General features: G+C 36.8%; 1 pseudogene; it reads right to left on the bottom strand.

Annotated features, from left to right (window-relative positions):
- Positions 1-15,381: 15,381 nt before the first annotated feature.
- LOC102501027 (chromodomain Y-like protein) lies at positions 15,382-17,485 on the bottom strand (annotated as a pseudogene).
- Positions 17,486-18,877: the final 1,392 nt, after the last annotated feature.

Here is an 18,877-nt window from a genome sequence, read left to right as displayed (position 1 = left end):
AGTAATGGCAAAGGTGAAGAAGAGATAACTGACTAAAAAATATATACAAATGGCCAAAAATCACACAGAAACATGTCCAACATCTTTTATCATTAGGGAAATGGAAATGAAAACCACAACACAAAACCAACTAGCCCAAACAGACTGCTGAAACTAAAATTAAAACTAATTATAATAAAGACCCTCGACAAAATTTGGTAGTGCTAAACTAGCCTGCATTTTGTTGAAAATATAAATTTGTACAAGAACTTAGGGAGAACAGTATATAGCATCCTCAGTAACCTACAATAGACCTGCCACTTAAGCCATTCTTTCCACTCTTAGGTATCTCCAGAGGACAGAAAAAACTTTAAAGTTGAAATAAACTCACACTTTTATCTTTATTGTAGAATTATTAACAATTACTAGGACAAGGAATCAGCCTAGTTGTCCAAAATTAGATGAGTGAATGGGAAAAAAATGTGGAATATATACTGTATGAAATGCCATTTGGCCATAAAAAAGGAGAGCCTGACATTGGATGCAGTTTGGATGCATATGGGATACTTAATTCTAATCAAAGCGAGCCAGAGAATGAAAGAACAGGAATGTAGGCTTTTGTTCAATGTATACCTACTGCATATGCTATATCGAAGAATTGGAAAGATCATAAAGCAGCGTAAAAGGAAAGGCAATGGTAAATACTAGAGATAGAACCTGGTGGTACTAGTGAATGGGTAAAAAAGAGACGGAGGGAGAGAAATAGAAAAATTTGAATAAACAAAACAAGAATCAAAAACAGAGCATTTAGCTGACTCCAAAAAGTTATTTGCTGGGTCAATGTCCCTGGTAATGTGTTTGTTTAGACTGATATGCACTGTATTTGTGCAGGGTAAAACACTACTGTGCATTTTAAAGATGCGTAATAATCACAAGTAATTTATATATATATCTAGATATATATATATAAAATAGAAAAGAAAGTTGAGAAAGTCGATAGCCTAAGTTTGTTCATGTTTTGTGAGTAGTATCACCTTTGTTTTGTTGATAAATGTCCACTATTCCCTATTCCCTGAGACTCTTGATCATAAAATTATGTTTACTATATCAAAAGCTTTTTCCGCTCCTATAAATATGTTTATATATTTTTATCTTTCTATATTGTATTGCATTAGTCATTGTATCTGTTGAACTTTCTTTGCAACCATGGTGTAAATGCTCATCTGGTCAGTGTGTGTTCTTAATGTGCTGTGGGACTTGGTTAGCTACTATCCCGTCAATAATTTTTGCATCTTTTTTAATTCATTAGAGATATTACAGTTTTTAGTATATCCTTATCTAGTTTGGACCTTTAGTTTATGAGAGACTATTTGTTTGATTTCTGTATATTTGTTTGTTTCTGTTTGCATGGAATTTATTTTTTCAGCCCTTTATCTATGTGTATCTCTATCAGAGAGTGTGTGCCTTACATGCAGCAGATTGGAGCAATACTTATTTTTCAAACTGCTCTCTTCCAGGTTATATCTTAACTTGGAATAATTTAATCTATTAACATTCAATGCCATCATTGATATTGGGGGACTAATTCTTATCCTTTTGTGTGTATTGTGTGTGTGCCTGCATGTATGTGTGTTTGTGTGTGTGTGAGTTTAATTTATCAGTTCATGATGTGCTTTTCTGATATCCTACTGCCTTTAGTATATCCTGAAGAGCCAGTTTACTTGCTAAATGTGTTTCCTCAAATTTGCTCCCACTTCAGCCACACTACAGGGAAGAAAAAATGTACAAAACTTTTCTGTGAGAAAGAACTTATTCCCACATTTCCAATACCACACATGTGACTCCAGAAATTAATATGATGACAGCAAAACTGGTCCTGAAAACAACATTGCACTCTTGCCCGCTATCCATTGCCATGACAGTGGATGCCAGGACGTGCTGGTTGCTGAGGCTGTGTGCTGATTGCAGGTTACAGTCCTTGAAAAGCCTTGTTTTCATGGGGATTGAGTGATGATGTAACTGTTCCAGGTCATCCTGGGTTATGGGTCACTGCAGAGCAGCCTGGCCCAGAGCAAGCTGGCTGGACCAGTTGCAGGAGCTGAACCCAGCTGGATTTCATTCACCATATTTGAAATATTTTCTTTGATGTTTACTGTTTTGACTATGAAGTGCCATGGAGAAGATCTTATGTTGACTGTATATGGTGAAGATTTTGTCTCCATTCTCCAGATTTGGAAACTTTTCAAACAATATATTACATATATTATACATACATACATTAAAGTACTCTCTCTATATATGTATATAATATAGTATATAGTATATAATATAGTATATAGTATATAATATAGTCTAGAGGAGTATATAATAAATAATATATATATTTATTTATATAATTTATATATTATATATTATACATACAAATATTTTTTTTGGAGACTGAGGGATACTGGACAGGGGCTGAAGGTGGAAAAGGAGAATTTTCACTTGTTTTATGCATATATATATATATATATATAAAATTTTCTTTTTTGGGAATTGGGTCAACCTGTGGTTTACCATGGAGGAATCCAAGGCAGAATTTGCAATGCCCCTAATGGCCCTGCTTTTCTCATATTTCTTGAGGCTTTGACTTATTATACAGTCATCTCTTGAAGCAGTTGCCTGATTCTATTTATTTGGAGTAGGTATTCACAGCGGTGTTTTTGCACACTTCTCTGTAGTAGGCCTTAGCTACACATCATTTCCCATCTACTTCCTCCATCTTTTTATTTTTGGTATGACTTTTCCCTGAGTTGAGAAGGTAGAGTGGAAGATGAAAGCATAGTTTGAACATAGAGATTCATCACCTTAGTAGCACTGGAACTGCAATGCTCCACTGAGGAAAGAATCAGGCCAGCAGTCTTTCTCTCTTGCTGTCTCTGAGAGTCATACTGGTCCTGGGAGAAGTGTGTGTGAGCGAGGTCCTGAGGAACCCATTCCTTCATGGATCTCGTACCTGTGGAGGAGCAGTGATGAAAGGCCAACCAAATGACTCTGACTTTTTACTCACTGGAAGCTGTGCAAATCCTGACAAGCAGTGTAATAATGTGGACCTGGTGAATCCCCCTATAGGTTGTGTTATTGGACTGTTAGAGGACTGATGATAAATGTAGTAGCCAAGCACTCGCTATTCCTCATTGTCTCTGGGAACTGTGCAAGTCCTGGACTCAGCATGGGCATCAGGGTCCCAAGACCACACCTTCCTGTCTCAGGGACTCATACAAGACCAGAACAACAATTAATTACTTTTTTTTTATATTACATACATTTTCTACAGCATATCTTTGTTTTGGGAATTTATTAGCCAAACAGTAAAATTTAGGATCACCCCACTGCCTGCCAGGACAATTAACACCAGTCTGGGCATGCCTTCTTTGTTGAGCCTGTACTCAGGGTTTGGGGCCTACTTAAGTACTTTCTGAACACTGTCGCCTCTCTCTCCCATGACCTGTGTTTGACCCACCTGCCCCGACCTGCTAGACAGTTGAATGGGGACCTGGGTGAGGATGGTGATAAAACAGACCCACAGAAAACTTTCACACACATGCACAGAGTGGAGACAAGATGAGGTGCTGATCAAGTCTTCGTTTATTGCAGAGCAAACTGTGCTTTATATACAGGCTGGTGGGCACCGACTGGTTGCCCGAAAAGAGATAGAAAAGTATGAGCCAATCATTGATGTGGGTGGATCTCCCATTGCCTAGCAACAGTTGGTCACGTGATTTCTGAGAAATGTATTGCTCTATGAGGAAGTGAAGCCTAAGGTTTCTAAGATGGCAGACAGCTCTCAAGATGGCTTCCATGTGCAATGCCCTCCACATATCCCCATTTTTTATTTTTTCAAAGAGAGGAGAAAAGCCTGGGGGAATCGTGCCTGTCTTAGGTTGGAGTTGTTTATAAAGCCACACGTCCATCCTTACCCATCATTGGAAAATCCCATAGCTATGATGGGTTTCCTGTCTTAGGTGGGAGGACTGTACAGCTGTTATAGTCTTAGACTCTCTTACCCCTCTTTGGCTAACCAATTCAGTGCCTCAGGCAGGAGCAATGTCTAGGCTCTGCTATAGGTTGTGGTAGTGGACTTGGATAGGCAGCATTTATTTTTCTTTCTTTTTGGAGAGATTTTTGCTATAAGCCACATGCGATCGCCAGACAGACAGACAGAGACATAGAGACAGAAAGCGAGAAATCACCCCCCAGGGGGGTGGTCACGTTGCAATCCCTTCTCCTCCATTCTCCTCTCAGGATCTTGGGCATGCACGCACATGTGTCTGGCATGAGTTTCAAGCCACCGGGTCCGGGACACGAACCGCGGTTGACTACGTGGGAGTCCAGTGACATAGCCATTATGCTAACTGCTGGTTCCCAGTAGGCAGCATTTTTATGGAGTCATCGATATGACGTTTTATGAAAGTCATGAGTTTATTAAAGAGAATAGGTCCCAAAGAGCAAACAGAGTAAACCCAAAAGTGGACCAAGTATGTGGAGTAGAATGGGGAGGAGTCCATTCCATGCAGTCAAAAAGGGATTCTCAGTGAGTTTTTTTTGTTTTGTTTTGTTTTGTTTTTGTTTTTTCTTCATTCAAGAAGATTTTCTTGAAGTTGGTTGAGTTTGTCACAAACAATGCCAGACTTGTTCATGTAAAAGCAGCAGCGTTCCTGCAAAGCAAGACAGAGACACCCCCTGTACTGCCAAAAGGAGGGGTCTAACCCACGTTTATTTTGAAGTACTACTTTTTTTAAGAGAGTCTAATTGGTCTTGAGGTCCACCCCCATCAGAGATGTGGTGAGGAGCAGTTAAGTTCCAACAAAGGGTTTTTCTTTGGCTATCAAGTGTGCAGAGTTCTTCACAGCGGCTCAAGGTGCCTGAAGTTCATGTTGATCCTGAAAAGGTTTTAATCTGTGTAGCTATGAAATAAGTTTTGTTATTGTGAATGCATGTGGTGGCGACTGTAACAAGAGACGTGAAGTGTGGATTTGAAAATTGTACAGGTGAATTGAGGAGGTGTGGAAGAAGAGATAGTGGGTTTGTTAATGCAGTACCAACTGTATAGATATGTGGTTTGTCCATATCATGTAACTGTTGTGAGTGGTGTAAAGGAGAGTTGAGTGATCCTACCACCAGGACATATACAAGCAATGTTGTAATCAAAGGTTGTTTGAGTTGGGCCAGGGTCAAAACCAGAGGAGATAGTGTTGAACAGGTAAAACAGGATCAGGTATTTAAGAAGAATCTTCATTTAGTCTATCTGTGGAAAAAGAGAGGTATCTCAGGGTTTTATCATCCCTGGATGAGACGTTACTATTATCTGAATTAATATGTTTGATATTTTTTTCTGATAGTCAGCGAGCAGCATCCATCTTTTGAGAATAAATGCGGAAAGACCCTCTGTCTCAGATGAGGACAGGGTCTGGGCCTTTCCATGTGTTGTCTAGAAGATCTTTTCACAAAACTGTGGAAAATTTTGTTTTAGTAGTTGAATGCCAGAAACACTCAGCAGCTGAGAATTCATCTTAGGACAAAAAGTGTATGTGATAGAAGGTTTTTTGGTGAACCTTTAATTTGTAAAATCTCTCCCTTTTTCAATTCTTGGAGAATATTCTTCAAGGAAAGATGAGCACATTTAACAATACCTTGTCCCTGGGGATTGTATGGAATCCCCATGACATATTTAATGAAAAGTTGTTTACAAAAAGAGACAAAATTGTGTCTTGTATATCCTGGGCCATTATCTGTTTTAATTTGTTTAGGCTTTCTCAGAATGGAGAGCGCGGTAAGAACATGGGAAATAACATGTTTATCGGCCTTTCCAGTTTGTGCTGTGGCAAAAATAAAGTCGCTGAAGGTATCCAAATTACATGAACATATTTAATAGTATCAAATTTAGGGACATGAGTGACATCCATTTGTTACAAGGTATTAGGCATAAGACTTTTGGGATAAATGCCTAGATGTGGTGTAGGCAAAAGAGTAAGACAGGCTGGCCATTGTTTTACAATTTGTCAAGCCTGTTTCCGAGTAATTTTAAAACATGAGACTAAGAGTGTGAAAATTCAAATGATGTAATCGATGGGCAGCAACAGCATCTAAAAGATTTGTTTCAGTTTGAGTATGAATGAAAAGAGAGTGTTTTGTGGCCAGATCGGTGCGATGATTACCCTCAGTTAAAGGGCCAGGCAAGGCTGTATGTGCGTGCAAATGGCCAATATAAAAAGGCAGCTCTCGATGTCTACTGAGAAACTGTAATTGGAGGAAAAACTGTGGAGTAAAGAAAGTAGTTTAATTTGTGTTGCAGTTTTTAGAAGCAGTGCAGACATAGTGAAATAAGCACTATCAGTATACAAGGTCAAGGGCATTGTAGGAAAAGAAGAGAAAATTTTAACAACTGTTGGCAGCTCAACCAACTGAGCTAATATTCAGAATCTTGTAAATGTAACTTGTTTAATCAAAGAAAGAACAAAAAGTACCATGTAGATGGTGGAACATGGGGCCAGTTCTGTGTTTCCTGGCATAGTTCTGGAAAGTTCTGAAATATATTGCTGTTTACAGAACAAACTCAAGTGTTTCCAAAGCTTGTTTAAGTCTGTGGCTTGGGGCGGCCCCCTGTTTTTTGATGTTTCTTTTTTGATTGAATTTGTTCTTCAAGTTATTTAATTTTATTTGAAGTCTATTCCCTAGGATCAATAACTGGCATCACCAAAGGTGGTGCAGATGTGACCAAATTGTAAGATGGTGGTCATTTTTTGAAAGGTGGCCCTTTTGAATTGTTGTACTTGGCAGCCTCTTTTTCTAGAGTTTCCTCTTTAGGTGGCCATTTTGGGTTGTATTTGGCTGCCTCTGTTTCTAAAGTTTCTTCTACAGATGGCCATTTTGGGTTATTGTACGTGGCAGTCTTTGTTTCTAAAGTTTCTTCTTCAGGCAGCCATTCTGAGTTGTTATTTTTGACTGCCTTTGGTTCTGAAGTTTCTTCCTCAGAATTACTCAATTGATTATCCAAATGAGCTTTAAGTTCTGTAAGAGAGGGGTATAATTTTTTCTGAGGCTTTTCAAGGTTTGTAACTTCATCATTGATTTTCAGTTTTTCAAGTTGTTTTGATTGTTTAGTAAAATTTGTTACTTCTTCCTCACTATCTAAGGAACTTAAATCTTTTTCTTTTTTGGTGCCAAGGTTAATTTTAGTTTCCACGGCATCTTTACTATCTGTCTGAGTTTTATATTTTTGTATAATTTGTTCTCCCTCTGCAACAACTGTCGCAATTTTGTGGTCAGTTGACTGGAGTTTAATAATTTTATCTATTAGATTCCAATAAGAGAAGGTTATTACTGGGAACACCTGTTTTAGAAAATCAAAAAAGGAAAGTAATTGTTTGATTCTAATTTTAACTCCACATGTCTTAAGAGCATCATTAAGCCCCTGAACAAATAATTCATCTTTACCCATTTGCTGTCCCATAACTGCACACTATGAAGTTAGTCAGTAATCTCTGTATGACTTTAAGTAATCTCTATATTACTACATACCCTTCCACTTCTACCTGGCTAGGATTTCTTCACAGTGCACTTCACCCTGATCCTCTACTCCAGGGCCCCACGTTGGGCGCCACTTGCCCCAACCCACAGGACAGTCGAACAGGTATCTGGGTGAGGATGGTGGAAAAGGGGACCCACACAAAACTTTCACACACACACACACAGAGTGGAGACAAGATGAGGTGCTGATCATGTCTTTGTTTATTGCAGAGCAAACTGCGCTTAATATACGGGCTGGTGGGTACCGATTGGTTGCCCCAAAAGAGATAAAACAGTATGAGCCAATCATTGATGTGGGTGGATCTCCCATTGCCTAGCAACAGTTGGTCACATGATTTTTGAGAAATGGTTTGGTAAATGGGGAAGTGAAGCCTAAGGTTTCTAATATGGCAGACAGCTCTCAAGATGGCTTCCATATGCAATGCCCTCCACACCCACCCACCACACATCAAAACCAAGAGCATGGTGCAGGAAGGCCTTTTGGGCAGAGCTATTGAGGGACTGGGATGAACTTGGGAAGTCCTGTACACCATTGCATTCTATTATCACAGCGTGGTTTGTTCTGACCGCCATACACCAGGGCACTTACGCCTCATCGGGGCATGCCTTCTAGAGTGAGTTCATGCATGGTGCATGGGGGTTATATTGAGAATTCTGACAAAACCCATCTATAGGCACTTAGTAATCCTCTTTGTTAAGCTGTATCTTCTTACCTTGTGACTACCTGATCAGGCGTTCAAAATTTGTCAGAGCAGCTGATCACATGAAGGTACCCCTAACTACTCTTCATCTGGAAAATAGAGCTCTCTGATAGGCACACAGTTGAGAAACAATATTGAAATCTCCTCTTCCAGTACAATAGAATCTGGTCCAATTAATAATAATAACAAAAAGCCAATACAAAATGGAAACCAGCTCATATCTTGAAGAAGTTTTAAAAATAATTTGTAACACTTCCCTCGGTGAGCATACTAGACCCTCATGAACAGCAAATTGAAATAATAATAATAATAATAATAATAATAAATAAACAGAAATATCAGCCAAATTATTCTGAATAGTCATGGTGATGAAATTCAGTGAGGTGTAAGGGAAAACAATCAGTTCCAGGATGTGAGAAAACAATTCCAGAACATGAAAGAGAAATTCAATAAAGCAATAGCTATCCTCAACAAAAGTCAAGCCAAACTTCTGGGAATGAAGAATATCACAGAAGAAATTAAAGTCTACCTCTAAAGCACTAACATTATATTGGACCATGCAGATAACAGAAATTCTGCCCTGAAAGAAAAAAATCTCCAGTGTAGACCAAGTAATCAAAAAGCCAAGGCAGCCAAAATTGAGAAAAACATACAGGAAATACTAACTGCGTGAACATCCAAATAGTCATATAACGAGTATTCTGTAAGAAAATAAATCAGCTAATTGGACAAAAGAATCTCTTTTTTGAAATACAATATTGATTTATTTTTCCAAATATAAAGCTACATGGTAAAACTCAGATGCAGAAAGTAAAAAAGAACCTTAAAAGAGTCAACATATAAAGAGCCTCAACCCTGGCACACCCTATCCAGATGGGTTTAAATGGAGAAATGGACAGTATTCTAAAAATGGCAGGGACAAACCTCTAGTTACTTGTAAAGTCTATTCCATGATGGTAACAACACATCTTGGCAAGGGAAAGATAGGATGATGTATTCAAAATATCAAAAGATGACCCTTCAAATAAGAACAAATAAAAGTATTCCCAGTTAATATAAGCTGAAAGAATTCAAAAGTAATAGGCGGCTTGACAGGAAGTACTGAAGGGTGTGTTGTGTAAAGGACAACAAAAGAGAGACAAACAGAAACAGAACAAAAAACAACTGAGAAAATAGCTAACCAAGTGATAGAGATAAACCTGGAAATATCAATCATGAAGGTTAACAAACTAAATTCTTCCTTTAAAAGACTCAGACAGGCTCCTGACTAGATACAAGACAGAAATTATCCATACGTGGTCTACCAGAAACAGATCTCAATGATAAAGTCATATGTAAGCTGAAAGTGAAGGACTTTAAAAAGGTACATCATGAAAATAGAAACCCAAAATGCTGGTGTACTGGCAGAGTAGTATCAGATAAAATATAATTTTCAATGAAAAATGTAACAAGATACAAACAAGGACATTACATTGTACTAAAAGGACTGGTTCACTGAGGAGATATAACACTTGTAAATACGTCATATCTTGGACCTAAACACTTGCACCTAATTCTGCAGCACCTAAACATCAGAAAGAGACTATGAGATCGCAAGGAAGAAACAGACTGCAACACAATAATTGTAGGATTTCTCAACACCCCACAGACTCCTCTGTACTGACCATCTAGACCAAATTAAACAGAGATAGAGAAGATCTAAATAATAACATGTTTGAAATGGCTTTAAGAGATTTCACAGAGCATTTCACCCAACTTCCGCAAAATACACATTTTTGTCAACCTCACGTGGAACGTTTTCAATGATTGACCTCATGATAGGACAATAAACAAATTCAAAGTTATAGAAATTATTTCAAACACTTTTTCTGGTTATGATGGAATCAAACTTAAAATCTACAACAGAAAGAGCCCTTGAAATATCACAGACATTTGGAAACTAAAAATCCTACTTCTGGATCACTTTAGAATTATAAAAGAAATTAAGACTGCAATCCAAAGGTTTATCAATCAAGCCGCTGATAATGAAAAACATGTGCTTATACCCTATGAAATGGTGGGAAAACTAGCCTAAGAAACTCATTCATAGCAATTAGGGCCCACAAGAAACAAACAAAAAAATAACAGAAAGGTGACAAGTAAGCAAACTAATGATACAAATCAGCAAACTGGAAAGACAACAACAATGACAAACTAAAAAAGGCCAAGACAAAAGAAATAAAAATAAAGATTTGACCAAAAATCAATGCAATAAAGAATAAAAGAACTATACAGAAAATAAATGAAACCAAAAACTAATTGTTTGAGAAGATAAACAAAATTGACACATTGTTAGATTAATCAAGAGCAGAGTAGGGAATCAGATCTATCAAATCAACAAGGAAACAGGTGATGTTACAATGGCTATAAGAGAAATGCAGAATGTCATCGGAGAATACTGTCAGCCAATTTATGACAACAAACAATCAAACCTAATTGACATGGTTAAATTCTAGCACTTTTCTAACTTACCAAGATTGAAGCAGGATGAATTATAAAGTCCCAACTGACACATAACCAGCAAAGAGATTGACTCAGTAATTAATAGTCTCCCAACAAGGAGCAGCCCTATTGCTTACAACTTTCCTTCCGGAAACTACAAAGCCTTTAAGGAAATCTAACACCAGTTCTTTTTAAACTATCTCTAAAACCTCAAAAGGAAGGATGTCCCAAATGTATTCCATGAAGCCTCCATTAACTTAATTCCTAAACCAGACAAAAGAAAAAAAAAAATGGATGGCTTCAGGCTCACATGCATGAGGAATGGAAAATCAAGAATTATCAACAAGGTTCTACAAAACCATTTTCAACATGTTCAATATATTAGACAACATGACCAAGTAGGATTTATTGCAGGGACTCAAAGATATTGACATACACAAAGTGATAATTGTAATATATCACAACAAACAAATGATCTCATAAATTGATACAGAGCAAGCATTTGAAATAATATAGCATCCCTTTAAGATTAAGATTCCCAGCACACTCTTAATAAAGGGACATCCCTTAACACAATAAAAGCCATTAATGAAAAGCCAATAGCTAACATCATACTGAAAGGGGAAAGGATGAAATCCTTCCCACTGAAAACTAGAACAGGCATGGCAGCTCACTTTCACTAATCCTACTTATGCCAATACTGGAAGTTTGAGCCAATTCAGTCAGAGAAGAGTGTTAAATAAAAGGCAGTCCATTAGAAAATAAAGAAGTCAAATGATATCTGTTTGTAGATGATATGATTCTATAAATAGAAAAATCCAAAAGAGACCACAAGAACAAAAACAAAAAACAAAAACAAAATGATTAACTAGTGTAAATAGTAAGTGAATAGCGTCAAGTGGCAGGAAACAAAATGGACATACAAAATTTTATAGCATTTTTACAGTAACAATGCACAAACTAGGAAAGAATTGAATAAAGAAATCCCAATTACAGTACCCACAATACCAATAAGGTTTATAGGAAGAAGCCTTACCAAAGGCATCAAAAATTCTCTGAAAGAAAACTGGGAAGTACTAGGAAAATAAAATAAAATGATACACAAAATGGAATAATCCTCATGCTCCTAAATTAGAAGATAATTTAATCAAGATGTCAATCCTACCATCAATAATCTATAAATTCCAGGCAATTTCAATCAAACTACCAGAGGCATTTGTCACAGATATAGAAACAATAGCATCTCAAAATTTTTCAGAAAGCATAAAAGACCCTGGTTCACCAAAGCAATAATACAGGGACAAGGGGAATGAGGTACGAGGCAGCTGACTTGATGACTTTCAAATGCATTGCAAAGCTGTGAAAATTAAACAGCATGTTATAGTCAAAGACACAGACAGGTAGACCAAGGAAACAGAATTGAGAACTTTCAAATGAATGCCAAACATGCATGTGACCGAATCTAGAGAAAAGGCAGAAGAGAATCCAGTGGGAGAAAGTCACTACAGCAAATGGTGCTGGCAGAACTGGATATGCAGAAAAATGAAACTAGATTCTTCTCTCTCACCACTCACAATAATTAACTCAAAGTCAATTCAAGATCTGTACATAAAGTTCCAAACTAGAAAAATACTGGTGGAAAAGACAGGAGAAACTCTGGGAGATCTTAGAGTAGGCAAAGACTTCATAAAAAAGACCCACTCAGAACAGGCCAAAGTCCCCAAAATATATAAATGGGTCTATCTTAGCCTGAGAAGCTTTTGCACAACAAAAGAAACAAGAAGTTGTGTTATTTGACAGCCTTCACAGTGGGAAGTTATTTTATGTACTATGCCTCAGTTCAGGGTAATAACCAGAATATAAGGAAATTCAAGCAGCTTATGCACAGACACACACACACACACACACACACGAAGAGTCCAAGTAAAAACATTAGGAAAATGAACTGATTATTTCCTGAGAGACAGAGAAAAAGCAACAAGCATATCAAAACATTCAAAATACTTCTTATCACAAGGGAAATGCTAATCAAACCACAGTGAGATACTACTTAACTCAGATCAGAATTGCTCTTTTTTTTTTTTAAAGAATTACTTTTATTTAAATTAATTTATTTATTTTAACTTGATCAGAGACAGAGTCAGGGAGAATATGAGAGAGATGGAAAGTAGAAAACTAAGCCACCACGTCTAGGACTCAAACTGTGGTCGGACATGTAGAAGGCTTGTGCCATTAACCACCGTATCAATTGCTGGCACCTTGGAATAGCTGAACTTAAAGCTGATGAGGCTGTGGGGAAAAGGAAATTCTCCTACACTGCTGGTAGGAATGCGAATTAGTACAAATACCTAGGGAAATGAAATGAAGATATCTTAGAAACCTACAACTATCATACAACACAATATTCCTCTCTTAGATATTTACCCAACAGATAGAATAAATGCTCATTCAGAAAAACACTTACACATCCATGGTGATTGCAGCATTATTTACAATGCCTAAGACATCAAACCAACCCAAATGTGCAAATGTAGATCATTAGATTGGAAAAATTTGGGTATATGTACTCAAAAGGATACTACTCAGCCATAAGAAAATGAGCAGTCTCTTACATTTCATACAAAGTGACCCAACGTGAAAAATTTAATGCTAGGCAGTCTATGAAAGACAGATTTTGTATGTGTTCCCTCAATATGGATATCTCTTTTCTGTGCTTTATACCAGAAACTAAAAGTGTGCAAGATATAGAAATGGGGTGGGCAACAATAGATACTCAACAAAGTAACATAAGGTAATGCAGGGGTGAGATAGTGGTAGGTGAACAGGGGAAGCAATAAAGACCATTCCATTCACAATATTATACATTGTAAAGATAAATAAATATACTTCCGTGGAAATTAAAATAAAATGAATAATTAAAATTAGTAGAAATTTAGTGTCTTAGAATTCCACCCAAATGCACCCTTCTGAAAGAGTTTACTGGCCTATATATTTAACGGACTTGTTTCATGCTAAGTAAAGCAGTCATGCTTATTATGCTGCAGTGACCAATGTAAACTTTTTATTTAAAATTTAAGATTTCCAACTTTCTTCACTGTTTAATTTGGCAGTATTGGGGGTAGTGTTTACTTTTTTAAAGCAATTTGCTTTATTTTTCTTTATGAGTATTTTCAATTACTATGATTTTAGTTTCCTTTTATATTAGCTTAATACTTTCTCATTTAATTATACTCTTCCTTAATTTAAATGAGCTAGGAGTCATCTTCTTATGTGGTTTTGTTTAAAACTGTCATCTTATTTAAGTTTTACATTTGAATATCTATTGTATAAAATTCTACAGATTGTAAAGATTATACATAGGCACACACACATACATATATAATACATACATATACAAGCAATTCAAGAGAAGTGAATGAACAGTATGTCTCACAGATACATAATGTACTGTGCCATTCAATTCAGGAAATGTTAGATTTACAGAATGTACAGCTTTCTATGGGGGGTAAAGAGTGTTAATTTCTAACTTTTACAACTATATAAATATAATGCTTTTATATTATTTCATTCCTCATATATTCAATATGATTGAAAGCCTATAGGTCTAGCTGATCACAGATATCTGTGGTCAGGAATCAATCCCTGCTCTACAAGGAATGCACCCTGTGATCACACAGGGCATTTTTGGACAGCACCCCACACTCAGTGGGATGTACAGACATAAAAGCAGAGACCAAAAAACATAAATGTCCAATAGATGGTCATTCTCTTTTGTTTTAAAGAGGAGTTGGATTTAGAAGAGTTTGTTTCTTGGCAATAAAAAACACATATATAGTTATTATATTTTTCCAAATGTTGAGGACCCATTTTTAAACTCACAAAGACTAATTTTAAACTTTGTGACTTAAAGTGCACAGAGCTTTACCAATACGGCATGACACACTTTTTTTTTTTTGGTCACACACTTTTTTATTTTTACGTCAATGTGTTAAAAGCTAGACAATTTTTTTTTAAAGCTAGACAATTTTTAAGCTGAAGGGGAAATCGGTTGTTAGCTTTTGTGAATGCTAAGCATATGTTTCTCTTCATATGGTGGATTGCACATGAACAATCATTATGCTTAAGGAAAAGGCTCACTTCTCATTGAAGTAAAACAAAGGCAACAAAGGCAATATCCCAGATCTATATCACTATCTGGGGCTGGAGAAATGAGTGCAAACCAAATATCCACGGGGCTTCTGTGTTTTGTAAGAACAAAAGAGAAAAACAAGCATTATTCTAGGTATTTCTGTCACACAAACCCATGAAACATTAATTCTATATTTTCAATATACTACTCGCCAAAGAAAATAAAAGGTGGTAATTTGAACAACAGTCTAGACCTCACTCTTTTTATACTGATGCCTGTCTGTATACAAGTAAAAAGTAATAATGCTTAGACAGAGGTGCTTAACAGTGATTTATTTTTTAAATAAATTACTGTAGCTTAGTTAAACCATCATGATAAGAGAAGGCTTGTGTTTTTCCAGTCCCATGTTCTAGTTAAAGTAAGGGTGAACTTGCTTCAAGATGTGAGGGTGGCATAGGTCAATTTGTTGCTTCTGATGTACTTCTGAGTGCAATGATATTGACCTGACCAGTCATTAGATCAAAACTCATCCGTCTTCTTCTCTAAGTACTTGAGCATGTAGTCCATACCTTGGGCGGAGCTCCAGATTTTCATGAGAATGTCACACTCTCTCTCATTGGCCTTTTCTAATTCATGCTGCATAAGACAGGGCATGAGGACTTTGGACTCCACAAACACAACAGAATCACCTGAGGCCATTGCCTGAATCCTAACCATGACTTTCTGGTTGAAGAATTCAAGCAAGAATGTTTGGGAGTCCAGGCCTTTTTCACATGCCTCCTGGGCAGTCTTTGCCCACTGAGCAGCATTTCACTTGCAGATGCCCTTCCCATAATTTTTGGAACCGTGACAGAAGAACAACTATCAGGGCACTGTCCAAAGTTGGTAGAGGGTATTTTAAAACAAGTTTTATCACTTGCCCACACCACATCACACAGAGAGGCAGTATGGAGGCTCCTAGGCCAATGGCCAGACCATTTACTGCTACAATAAAGGGATTTTTAAAACTGAATGAATGCATTCGCAAAGGTCTGGACAGATTCTGCCATTTTAACACTTTCTCTTTTCCTGTTGTTTGTTAAACAATGTAAAAAACAAACAAACAAAAACAAAAAAGCAAAAAGCAAAACAAAACAAAACCAAAGTCAAGCCCACAGCAGAAGATACTTCCCACTGCACTGAGAAGCATGATCTTGCTGTCAGTGGCAGCAGCCATGTTCAAGGCACTCTGGACTCCTCTCCTTTTATTACTTCTGGATTTAGTGAGTTGTTCTTTGATGATTTTGTAGACAGCAAGATGTGAGTGAAGCCATCCACTTCCGGATGACAATATTTCTGTATCTGTAAGAACTTTCTATTTGTCTCATGCTGAAACACAAATGCTTATCAGAAGGCTGGTGTCTTCTTTCATCAGGAACATTCCTCTTCCCAGCCCTCACTCCTAAGATAGGTGTCTGCATCCTGGTTCTTCCATTGGCAGCTAATTCACTCAGAAATGGAGGCTTACATTTGCTGCTAGCAGTCAAGTCTATGATCATGGTTGCAGGTACAGAGCCAGGAACCACAGACTCTAGAGAAGCTACTTTGAGTGCATTCTCCATCCTCAGTTTCTCCACCCAAAGGCCCAGTAAAGCTCCATGTCTATGTCTGTCTGCAGCTAGAAGTGGCACTGGCCGGTCGTCCAGACATTGTTCAGTGGGGTCCAGTTCCTGCAGGCTCTCTTTTTGAATGTCATTTTCTACCATCTCATACTTCATGGGGCTGGTAGGCAGAAGTGTCTTTTTACTGGACCTGGCCAGGTCTGTATCTTCTGGCCTGTGAGAAATGAGGTAGAGTTTCTCTTGACATTTTTACTATTGGCAATGAGTGGATAATTTTTGTGTTCATGGGTCTTGCCAATCTCTTATCAATTTGGGAGATGTAAGAGACAATATCATTTTTGTGGATCTGGAAATATTTTTTGAGACTTCTTTGGGCAGGCCCTGCTTTTCCTGGTCAGTTTGCTTACTCTCTTCCTTTTAGTATGATACCTACTGAAAGTTCGGGTGAAATCCTTACAATTTTTGAGGTTTAGCACTGGCTCCCCCGTGTGTTCCTCACTGCCATAGTCCTTCCATCGAACCAAATATTCAGTTTTATCTTTTTCATTTTTCCTTTTGTCAATAATTCCCTCAACCTAGGAAGCAGAAGAAAAACATTATCATTGAAAAGTTGAATTCAAAAGAATAGGTTCCTTCCCTGAATCTGAAGATAACGATTTCCCACTCTTGACTAATAAGTAAATTGGATATGGATTTTTTGATCCAACACTAGTTGATAGAGTGGCAGGAGGTATCATAAGCAGCAAATGTAGGTTTCCTGTTACATGAACCACATGCTACTAAATGCTCTGGGTCAATTTGCTTTGACAAATATATTTACAACATTCTGTCTTTCCATATGTAAATTTTTAACTATGAACCTGAGATTAAAATTTGAATTTTCTAACCTAGTTTTAAAAATTATATCTACTTAATCACTATACACCACTCAGAACAGAGATTGAAACACCCAACTTGAATAAGCATCAAACAAGTCCTGCTGATGGTACAAAACATGTTATCATTACCAGATAATGATCCATTTCTGAGCCCCATAAATGTCTTACGTCTTGACTTTTTTTATTAGTTTATTAGTTTATTTCCTGCCTCTCAGGCCTTTGTCTTACCCACTTCCCACATTGTCTTTAAAACTCACAACCATTTTCAGTGGTTCTATGTCCTGTAATCTTACAGTCTTCACCACTGAGTATGGTCAGTTGGTCAATGCAGAAGTGAATACATACAGTGTCTCTCATTTATAGCCTTGCTTGCTTCGGTTGAATGTAAATGTAAATATCACATTTTTTTCCATTTTTCATCAAATGCCAGTTTTTGAACAGATGAGTGATATTTCAAAAAATACACATTCCTTGCTTTTCCAATCCATTCATTTGTCCATCGACCTTTTGGTTGGTTCCATCTCTTACCAATTGTAAATAATGCTGCAATAAACATGAATGTGCAAGGACTTTTCAGACTTAAACTTTTTATCCATTTCTACTTGCCCAGGAGAGGAATTGCTGAATCACATGGTAGTATCATTTATAGGTCTTTGAGGAACCGCTATATCTCCACAGTTTATGGACCAATATATCTTCACAATACCAATGAAGGAGAGTTCCCCTTTCACCACAGCATGACCACCATTTATTCTTTATTGTCTTTATTTTTTTTAAATATTCACCAAGTTGTCTGCTGTTAATTATCTCATTGTGAGCTTGACCTGTAACTCCCTTAGTAAGAACAATATTTACCATTTTTTTTCTATGCATCTAGTACTTGTAGGGATTTCATATGTTTTAGTTTGGAAGTGTTGAGAGGGAACCAATCAAGGAGAAAAAAAGGAAACTATTTAAGGGATAGTAGGATAAAAAAATTATCTCATTACAATAATTAATATGGTAATAACAGAACAAGTATAGCATGAATCATAGTAAAAAAATTCATTTTTTATGTTTCAATAATATGCAAATATGAAATATAATAATAATAATAAATTTAAAAATTATAAGAGGCTAAAGAACACTACATGCCATTAACAGAATAAAACCACCTAGAATATATAATATTAATAATAATAATAATAATAATATGTATCTATCCAACAATATAGAGCAGCCACTTAGTTGAAAGAAAAACTGCTAGGTCTATAAATAGATAGAGAATGTAACACATTATTCATTACAGATCTTAACCCACCACTGTGTCTCCTGAACAAATTATCTAGACTTAAGTAGATTAATTAATGAATAAATAAGCAGAGGAATGAAATCTTACTGAAACCACAAATCAAGTGGACTTGACTGGCATCTGTAGAACTTTTCATACAAACACCGTTAAACACACATTGTTCTCACACTGAACTTAAATATTTTCAAATATTTAGCAAAAGATAGAGCACAAAAGAAGCCCTTAAGGGCTGAAATAAAATATAT

This window comes from Tupaia chinensis, unplaced genomic scaffold, assembly GCF_000334495.1.
Source record: "Tupaia chinensis unplaced genomic scaffold, TupChi_1.0 Scaffold000481_1, whole genome shotgun sequence".
Taxonomy (NCBI): domain Eukaryota; kingdom Metazoa; phylum Chordata; class Mammalia; order Scandentia; family Tupaiidae; genus Tupaia; species Tupaia belangeri.
The sequence above is the reverse complement of the archived record's forward strand: the minus strand, read 5'-3'. Positions and strand labels throughout refer to the sequence as shown.